The 11372-nt window shown below is 35.0% G+C and overlaps 1 protein-coding gene across 1 annotated transcript in view; it reads left to right on the top strand.

The window, feature by feature from the left end:
• The first annotated feature begins 4086 nt into the window (after positions 1-4086).
• The window catches only part of LOC100367644 (phospholipid phosphatase 3-like), a 212664-nt gene continuing 205378 nt past the window's right edge, over positions 4087-11372 (top strand). Inside the window, exon 1 of the mRNA XM_002741541.4 lies at positions 4087-4100. The gene's annotated coding sequence lies outside the window, so the exon portion shown is untranslated. The remainder of the gene's footprint in view (positions 4101-11372) is intronic.

Here is an 11372-nt window from a genome sequence, read left to right as displayed (position 1 = left end):
AAGACATGTAGGGTTACCAACTAACACGTTTTGAATTAGGTATGTGCTGGGACTCGATACTACCATTATGTTTATCGTTCTTCATTCTATAAACCACAAATTATTGAAATAATATTGTGTTTACCTTCTATATATCCCTTTTTATCATGTATATCACCGCGTGATATGGACATTTCATTATCTGGAATGGTCGACAAGACTACGATATTCATCGTGTCGAACACATCTGTATCCCTGGCTACAATGTCTAGGACGAATTCATCATCTACACACGCATACTTGGTATCCTGCCAGCAGTTGTGTGACTTTGGCTCTACGATATAAGGCGGCATATTCTTGTCCAAGTCACCAATTACCAATACAGTTTCCATGGAAATCTATGATTCATAATTATATTCTAATAATTAATCTGTTACAGTAATGATGAACTTTAATTAATTTCTCTTTTAGTAAATATTTCGTGTCAGCGTGAAGTTATGACATAAAACCATGGCGATTAAAAATCACAAGACTTCTTTAAGTTTATTGTTACTTTGTTCAGAAGAAATCAGTAATAGAGAACTAATGGTCTACTAAAACACATGCAACCGTCGGTGTCGTGATAATTTAACCGGCATTCGAAAGTTCAAAGGATCTGACAAAAGTCTCAACATCGTTTATCTTCACAGCCGAGAAGCTTGTCGGGGTTAAAAGCACAAACATGAGATTTCGATTGGAATGACTGAAATTGGAATATTAACGAAACCCCCGTAGTGGCACACATGCGCCTTATTAAAATGCTAATTTAAAACTATTTCCAAAGTAGCAAATAGATTAGCGACGTTTCTTGAAATCAATTGATAATATCCTGGACGGATGGACTTAGCCCCAAGAGGTGTAAAACAAACCAATAGTACTGCTGATAGTTGGTATTATAATCACATATCAAATGTCACAATCAATTTAATGCTGTCTGTAGAGGCGGAGTATCCCGCTATGTGTATCTACAAGCAGTTTTTCATATCTTCCATGCTGTGTTATTACATTCTTTATGTTATTTATCTATTTGCAGGCATTTTATGTATTTCCAGTGCCGTGTACAGCTTACCCACCCATGTAGAGTTGTTCGTCAGTTACACATTTAATTGTACTGTTATTTTATTTTATTACTCTCTTATTCGTTCCATATACACAACTTTACATACGGACTACTACGCTGTGCGCTTACGTCTTCGATTATTAATGGATGGATTGTTCGTGTTATCATAACAACTATTTAATTTTTCATTTCATTCTTTATTTTGCTCAGGTTAACCCACAGCATATGTGGTTTAACATGCCGTTAAGTGGTAATAATTAAAGAAATTTCTTTCGAATAAATAAATGAAAAAGCGCAAGCAAAAAGTGGGTAACCCAAAAATGAATGTATGGAAACTATGACCCCACAGTGTAAGCTCTACACTGACGAACATTTTAAATTGAGAATTGGTCTAAATAAAATAATATTTAGTTTAAAATTCAAAAACTAGTTTGGGTGCAGCTTTCTTTGGACTTTCAAATAGCCAGTCACAAAGATTGACTCGACAACATTTCAGCGAATTCCCGTTTCAAAGGTTAAGGTATTAGGCTAGCCACGCCCATCTTTCAGAACCCCTAATAGACCTTATTATTTGTGCCAATGGCGTAAACAAGTAAGTATGCAGATATTACTTATGATAGGTTTTAATCATACTGTTGATATCTTTTCCCATCAACCTCTTCCAGTCAATATGTTGTTAATTATTGTAATGCCTTCTGGGATATCTGAAGATACCTGAAAGCAAACTCAGTAATGTAATTTTGGGACGCGCATAGTCGGTATTTTAATCGCACTGTGCATTCGGTTGAACGTCTTCAATTGCATTTCGGAGGCATTCAACAACTAATTGACCAACTATGTAAATGGACCATGGGATGAGTGGCCAAATAACTGCCACGCATTTCTCTTCATGGACAATTTGACAAACTAGTGTTTTATTTTGACAGATCACATATCCTGTCGTTTGCCGACAGAGTGAATAGGCGTAACCTAACCTGGACTTCAGTCACAGCATCTTTAATTAGCAGAGGTAAATTCCATGGTCCTGGTGCAATTTGAGCAATAAGCAGTGAAATCTGACCCGTAACTTTGTCCACCGTTACACAGTCTGCAGGCAGGCTGGGTCTGTCTGTGCTGCCCAGATGGCTGTATTCGCCGATAGAATAGACGAGTGGATGGCCTGTAAAACATTAAAAGTGTGATTAAAATCCAATAAAGTTAAGCACGACCTTTAAACACGTCATCGCCAAGGTATCTGTTCCTGAAAAGTTATTACACATTCACACATGCATTCAGATGCGATAGTTTAACATGGAGATAGACGGGCAAACGGACTTATAACTACATCTATAAATATATTATCATATATATGCCACGGAAAACGTGTGTTGGTTATATTGTACACGTTACACAATTTTTGCAATTTATGTAAGCTCATACCTTGTGGTGACCATCCCCTTACGTAAGCAGGGTGTGTACTATCTTGTTGATATATATGTAACATAGGTATTATTGGTGGTTGTGGAGATCCATCACTCAACACATCAACTGTTGTGCTTAGAAGCATGCTATAAATAATAACAGACACATTATGTATCATATTATTTATGAGCAAAGCAATAATAATAATAATAATAATAATAATAATAATAATAATAATAATAATAATAATAATAATATAATAATAATAATAATAATAATAATAATAATAAATATTGCATATCATCTTTGGCGATGATACCAATTGTCATAGAGAAAATATAAGAGCACATTAAATGAATCAACACAATTATTGGAAAAATAAAAATCCTTAGGTAAGTTGATGTTGTCTTGACTGGCCTTTTATCATTATTTGAGGTAAAGACAACTATACAGTCTGCTGCTTGTGATAGAAATAAATATATTTTTTCGGTTTTGATAAATAAATGTTTTCTATATGTTGAAAAATTCCAAACAGAGTAATTTTCGATTTCATTTTCAACTTTATTTTGTATAAATTACACTGAATTTCCTGTTTTCGAAATTTGTTTATTCTCGGATTTTTATTCGCCTTTTGTTTCCAAATCACGTGTCATCAAGGAAACACTGACCTAGCTTTACCGTGCTAGGAAAAAAACAACCATGGCTGGGTTCGAACTTTGAGCTCATAGAATATCTTGAATACAATGTCGGTCATTGGCTTTTAAGCAATATGATGTTTCGTCGTTTGATTATGAATATTTATAAGTTTACATTAAGCACGTATAGGGCCCACCTGCCACAATTTCAGTATGCAAATTTTATGCGAAGAAATTCCAAAAAGTCAATCCTCATGCACACGTGCACTGCTTTCACGCATTGCTCACCAAATATTCACGGATTTTTATAGCATATTCCATTTTATAATAAGGGTATAGTGTCCTTTCATTACGATTTACGTGCTGATTTCTTGAAAAGAATCATTGAATGCATTCAAAGTTATGAGAATTTTCCCAAAATATAAATATATATATAATAGTTTGGTGCGACCTCGACATTTTATCTTGGTCGGACATCATATCTCAGAAGAATTCTCGTGCGAAAGCTTTGTCCTATACATAATAGGGATATGATGCAAGGTACGTGCCATTCATACGTCTCGAGAAGTCAACTGTATGTGCTTTTAAAACATTCGAACTTTAATAGCATGACTCCTGACTACTTAGCAACGGCATTCCTTGATGACATTCCGCCATGCCAATGCCATGTTAGATTCATTGATCGGGAATGCGTGGTAGTTGCCAGCAATAAATGTTATATATGTACCACGCTAGGAGATCATTTAGGGGATAACACAATGGGGACAGACGTTTGTCTTTAACTTTAAATTAACCTCAGAATAACACAAACCGTAAAGGAATTAACATTGTTGATGTTGGCTAAGAACACAGACATAGATAATCCATCAACGAGACACTCGTTTGGGGCATCGGGTGGAATGATATTTTCGAACCTACGCAACGCGACTAGACCACATAATTGCTGTACCCAATGAACTTTAACAATTACTTTGAAGGAGTAGAAAGTCAAAATAATAAAAAAATACTTGTACTTGACTGTTTGTAAACAGGTTAGTTAGCTAGGATACTTGTGAACGCCTCTTAGTTTACATTTACAGGAGTTTATTGTATATTTTCATAAAGTGGGAGGCCAAGCTAACGTAGATTTTTTAAACATTACACAGCTAAATGGTTTTAGTCATCGTGTTCTCTGTTTTTCCTTCTCCATTACAAGACATGCCGGTATTCACTGTAGATATAATTTTTCGTTGCAGGCTGACAACAAAGTTGGCGTTTGCAAAACATCTTATAACATCAGTAATTAAATGATACATGAAATTATTATGTGATTTCCAGCTGTGAACAAGATATGTGTAGAACGAATATAGTACGTTCCTTGCAGTCGTGGTTTACCGTTCAGAAAATTACTAATGTTTAGCAGGTTATCAGTCTGCGATGCAAAATGTTTTATCTTACCTTCCTTCTGCATTATGTAAGGTGTGGTGTTTACAGCACACAACCAAATCGACGTGGAAGAAATCTTTCGAAGTGCGGAAAGTATACTCGTGTTCAATAATGGTAATAAGCACGACATATTGTTCATTCTCAGATATGTTAAGTACCTATGGAATAATTTGAAGAAATATATCTTGTCATAAAACTTGCCTTGTCACGTTTCAATGTCATATGTGACATTGCAGCACCACGATATTCAATATAAACAATAAATATATTTCACATATATATCGTATGTACGTGTGCTTATCATATTTACGATACTGATATTTCAAAATGTACGCTTAAATGACTCACATCCGCGTTGCCAATCTGAAATCGAAGAGCGATTCAATTTGCGTTAAATAGTATCGCCTCTATGATTTGCTTGTTTTTGGCTACATTCCAAAATATATATTCCTAACTAAATATATCAAAAGAGAGATTTACACAAGAAGGATTAAGGATCTTACAATGTGAGTCAATATCAAATTCATGGGTGCAAGTGATATGTGCGACCTAAAAGCTTACTTTCCCAATATAATTTAGAAGTACACTCTCTAAAACTATCACTCTCGGGCGTGACATGATCGCCTGAAGTGATGTCAGCTCCGTTGACGTGTGACATACTTTACGTGAACCAATGACTGTGAGAATCGTTGTATTTAAAAATAACGATAATATTCACTTGTAAAAATAATGACATACCTTCATTTGAAGAGACTCTTGGACATCTGTGTCATCTCCAAAATTCAGATTCACAGGCATATCGACCACCGTACCCTTGTTAGCACCTGGAACTAACGATGACAGATCCAGCGACAACATAATACAGATGTGTATCGTCTGCACTATTTTCTCCTGTCTCCACCAACTAAGAGATCCATGATAAACATAAGCAGCTACCATAAAGAATACAAAATTACAGTTTATTGTGCTCAAAATCGTACTCATCTAGAACAATTATCAAAAACTTATGCTCTGCTACTCATCATCATACAATGTTTCAAGAAACTTATTTTCATAGTGACCGTTTTGACAATTATCTATCATTGGTTCACGTAGTGCACAAAATGATGTGTTGATGACACGATAAATGCAATATATACACGTTCTGTTTACTTTGCGTTATTTTTAAAATGTGTTTTGAAAAATAGGTTTGACGTAATAATATCATACGAAAAGTTTGTTATCCTGAAATCAGAGGTTTTGTTTCATATTCACCTAAACATTGTAGACTTTTAAATCTACCCCGAATTAACAGTTATATAGTATTTTTATCTCTGAAGTAAAAGACAATCAATGTTATTGTTCCAGCGTATTTCCTGCCTCTGAAACCATTTTGTTTGTTACTGGCCTCTGATATGATACTCACTACAGGTGACAACATGATCAAATGTTTTTTTTTTCCAATTGGGACTAATTTTGAGATTCATATCGCAACATGTTGCGATTGCCGCAGCGGGCAGTATGAGCTCACTCTTGACATTGAATTTTGGTTGGTTTCCAGCAGGTCTTTGTATCTCTCCCAGGATTGAATGTGTCGTACAGTGTTGTGTTTGTCTCTTTTGTTTTTTTCCCGGTATTGTGGGTTCTGATGATGCCGGAATTTGTGCATTGAGTATTGGCATTCTAGTTTTCACAAGGCCTGCATATATTTTGTTTTATAGTTGTTCAAAATATTGTAATTGGTAGTAATGTTCATTTGGCACAAAAAATAAAACTAAAGTTCAGCCTTGATACATATGATTCTCAAATCTCCTAACTTCCACCAAAAAACATCAAGTTGATTTGTACATGAAGCTTGTTCACAAAATAAGCTTATTCAACTGTTATTATAACTTTAGCAACAACAACAGCAACGTATAGAATGGTAGTGCAGAACATTTACTGCACACTTGATTGCATTAATACCTAGTAATACAAAGGGCATTTATAGTCCGGCTGCCAGCAATATGTCCCTTCGGTATTTGTTCAACGTATGTCTTAAAAGAACATATTTACATGATCGAAACCACAAATGACAAGACAGGTGGTGCTAGGGTGGCTCATCAATCAGACATTCGCAAGTAGTTCAGTAATATGAAATGTCTAGCTGCATAATGTACACGAAGACGCCATTAACGATGGTCAAATCTGTTTAAATATCTCAATTAAACTGAACAGATTTGTTTTATGGGTGTTAACAAGTTTTGTTTAAATCATTGTGTAATTTGGTTTCCATGTGTCGGTTAGTTTGTCCGTTATTTGTAATGGAATGAGTTTCAAACTTAGACAAGCATGTTTGAAATAGTCAGTGTAGAAATAAATAATTGTAATACCAGACGAAGTCATCCTAAGGCAAAACAAATCTTACATAACAGATGCACGTGTACTAACCAGTCTTAAAATAGACATTGCATTACTAATATGTATATCTATTATGGCGCATTGTATTGCCATTGCCTGGGCCCACTCGCAATATTGTTATATATCGTTTTCTGGGTTTACTCATTGTTACTACATGTCTATATCGTGATAAGGGTTCACTCATTGTTACTACATGTCTATATCGTGATAAGGGTTTACTCATTGTTACTACGTGTCTATATTATTTTTTGGTTCACTCATTGTTACTACATGTCTATATCGTGTCGATGGTTCACTCATTCTTACTACATGTCTATATCGTTTTCTGGGTTCACTCATTCTTACTACATGTCTATATCGTTTTCTGGGTTCAGTCATTGTTACTACATGTCTATATCGTTTTCTGGGTTTACTCATTGTTACTGCATGTCTATATCGTTTTCTGGGTTCAGTCATTGTTACTACATGTCTATATCGTTTTCTGGGTTCACTCATTGTTACTACATGTCTATATCGTTTTCTGGGTTTACTCACTGTTACTACATGTCTATATCGTTTTCTGGGTTCACTCATTGTTACTACATGTCTATATCGTTTTCTGGGTTTACTCATTGTTACTGCATGTCTATATCGTTTTCTGGGTTCAGTCATTGTTACTACATGTCTATATAGTTTTCTGGGTTCACTCATTGTTACTATGTACATGTCTATATCGTGTTCTGGGTTTACTCATTGTTACTACATGTCTATATCGTTTTCTGGGTTCAGTCATTGTTACTACATGTCTATATCGTTTTCTGGTTCACTCATTGTTAGTACATGTCTAGATCGTTTTCTGGTTCACTTATTGTTACTACATGTTTATATCTTTTTCTTGGTTCACTCATTGCTACTACATGTCTATATCGTGTTTTGGGTTTACTCATTGTTACTACGTGTCTATATCGTGTTCTGGGTTTACTCATTGTTACTACATGTCTATATCGTGTTCTGGGTTTACTCATTGTTACTACATGTCTATATCGTTTTCTGGGTTCGGTCACTGTTACTGCATGTCTATATCGTTTTCTGGTTCACTCATTGTTACTACATGTCTATATCGTTTTCTGGGTTCACTCATTGTTACTACATGTCTGTATCGTTTTCTGGGTTCACTCATTGTTACTACATGTCTGTATCGTTTTCTGGGTTCACTCATTGTTACTACATGTCTATATCGTTCTCTGGTTCACTCATTGTTACTACATGTCTATATCGTTTTCTGGGTTCACTCATTGTTACTACATGTCTATATCGTTTTCTGGTTTACTCATTGTTACTACATGTCTATATCGTTCTCTGGTTCACTCATTGTTACTACATGTCTATATCGTTTTCTGGTTCACTCATTGTTACTACATGTCTATATCGTTCTCTGGTTCACTCATTGTTACTACATGTCTATATCGTTTTCTGGTTCACTCATTGTTACTACATGTCTATATCGTTTTCTGGGTTCACTCATTGTTACTACATGTCTATATCGTTTTCTGGTTCACTCATTGTTACTACATGTCTATATCGTTCTCTGGTTCACTCATTGTTACTACATGTCTATATCGTTTTCTGGTTCACTCATTGTTACTACATGTCTATATCGTTTTCTGGGTTCACTCATTCTTACTACATGTCTATATCGTTTTCTGGTTCACTCATTGTTACTACATGTCTATATCGTTTTCTGGGTTCACTCATTGTTAGTACATGTCTATATTGTTTTCTGGTTCACTCATTGTTACTACATGTCTATATCGTGTCGAGGGTCCACTCATTCTTACTACATGTCTATATCGTTTTCTGGGTTCACTCATTCTTACTACATGTCTATATCGTTTTCTGGGTTCAGTCATTGTTACTACATGTCTATATCGTTTTCTGGGTTCATTCATTGTTACTACATGTCTATATCGTTTTCTGGGTTTACTCATTGTTACTACATGTCTATATCGTTTTCTGGGTTCACTCATTGTTACTACATGTCTATATCGTTTTCTGGGTTTACTCATTGTTACTGCATGTCTATATCGTTTTCTGGGTTCAGTCATTGTTACTACATGTGTATATAGTTTTCTGGGTTCACTCATTGTTACTATGTACATGTGTATATCGTGTTCTGGGTTTACTCATTGTTACTACATGTCTATATCGTTTTCTGGGTTCAGTCATTGTTACTACATGTCTATATCGTTTTCTGGTTCACTCATTGTTACTACATGTCTATATCGTTTTCTGGGTTCACTTATTGTTAGTAGATGTCTATATCGTTTTCTGGTTCACTTATTGTTAGTAGATGTCTATATCGTTTTCTGGTTCACTCATTGTTAGTACATGTCTATATTGTTTTCTGGGTTCACTCATTGTTACTACATGTCTATATCGTTTTCTGGGTTCACTCATTGTTAGTACATGTCTATATCGTTTTCTGGTTTACTCATTGTTACTACATGTCTATATCGTTTTCTGGTTCACTCATTGTTACTACATTGTCTATATCGTTTTCTGGGTTCACTCATTGTTACTACATGTCTATATCTTTTTCTGGGTTCACTCATTGTTAGTACATGTCTATATCGTTTTCTGGGTTCACTCATTGTTACTACATGTCTATATCTTTTTCTGGGTTCACTCATTGTTACTACATGTCTATATCGTTTTCTGGGTGCACTCATTGTTACTACTTGTCTATATCTTTTTCTGGGTTCACTCATTGTTACTACATGCCTATATCGTTTTCTGGGTTCACTCATTGTTACTACATGTCTATATCGTTTTCTGGTTCACTCATTGTTACTACATGTCTATATCGTTTTCTGGGTTCACTTATTGTTAGTAGATGTCTATATCGTTTTCTGGTTCACTTATTGTTAGTAGATGTCTATATCGTTTTCTGGTTCACTCATTGTTAGTACATGTCTATATTGTTTTCTGGGTTCACTCATTGTTACTACATGTCTATATCGTTTTCTGGATTCACTCATTGTTAGTACATGTCTATATCGTTTTCTGGTTTACTCATTGTTACTACATGTCTATATCGTTTTCTGGTTCACTCATTGTTACTACATTGTCTATATCGTTTTCTGGGTTCACTCATTGTTACTACATGTCTATATCTTTTTCTGGGTTCACTCATTGTTAGTACATGTCTATATCGTTTTCTGGGTTCACTCATTGTTACTACATGTCTATATCTTTTTCTGGGTTCACTCATTGTTACTACATGTCTATATCGTTTTCTGGGTGCACTCATTGTTACTACATGTCTATATCTTTTTCTGGGTTCACTCATTGTTACTACATGCCTATATCGTTTTCTGGGTTCACTCATTGTTACTACATGTCTATATCGTTTTCTGGGTTCACTCATTGTTACTACATGCCTATATCGTTTTCTGGGTTCACTCATTGTTACTACATGTCTATATCGTTTTCTGGTTCACTTATTGTTAGTGCATGTCTCTATCGTTTTCTGGGTTAACTCATTGTTACTACATGTCTATATCGTTTTTGGGGTTCACTCATTGTTACTTCATGTCTATATCGTTTTCTGGGTTCACTCATTGCTTATGCGGGTCTAAATCGTTCTATTGTATTGACAGGCTTGCCATTTTCTACTTTCACTTATTGTTTCTACAAATTTATATCCTTTTCTCTGGGTTCTCGATTACATGGGCTTAGTTTAATTTCTTATTTCATTCACCGTTTCTGCAGGTTTGAATTGTTTTCTGGGTCCACCCTTCTGGATTCACCCATTCACAGGTTTATGTCTTTTTACAGGTTCACAAATTGTTTTTGCATATATGATTCGTTTTCTGAGTTCACTTATAGTATTCAATGTGCTCGTCGTTTTCTTGGTTTACTCATTTTTTCTGTGGATCTTTTTTTGTTTGATTTTTTAGTTTCAAGCTCATTGTCATTACATGACCGCGATTATTTTAAAAATCACATTTGTTTTTGATTGATCCACCAGACTTTAAAATAAACAATTTATAGAGTTTCCATAATGCCATCTCATAAAAGGTAATGGGTTTGGAAAATAACTATACAAACTTTCCTTTATGATTGTGTACGTGCATGAGACTGCGCATGTGATTAACTACTAAACCATTCAAAACATAGGAATTGTATATGCTTAAAATGTCAAAGACTGCACGAAATTGGCGTTTCTGTTTACTCTCGCATGTTATCAGCAGTCAACATTTTCCTACTGTGCGCTTGATAACATCATTCATGGCTCTGTAAACCAGCGGTTCGTCTGTTGCCAAAACTCCAAGTATATTTTGACAACGTCTAGTTATTTAGGATCAGTATTCATTGATGTGATTACTTATACCTACTTTATTATTTATGTATCGGTCCATGCAGCAATTACCGATAATTTATTTAATACTGTGCATTTTGAACATTCACCCGCG

Source organism: Saccoglossus kowalevskii, chromosome 7, assembly GCF_978046115.1.
Source record: "Saccoglossus kowalevskii chromosome 7, keSacKowa6.1, whole genome shotgun sequence".
In the NCBI taxonomy this organism is placed as follows: Eukaryota; Metazoa; Hemichordata; class Enteropneusta; family Harrimaniidae; genus Saccoglossus; species Saccoglossus kowalevskii.
This window is presented reverse-complemented; position numbering and strand designations above follow the sequence as displayed.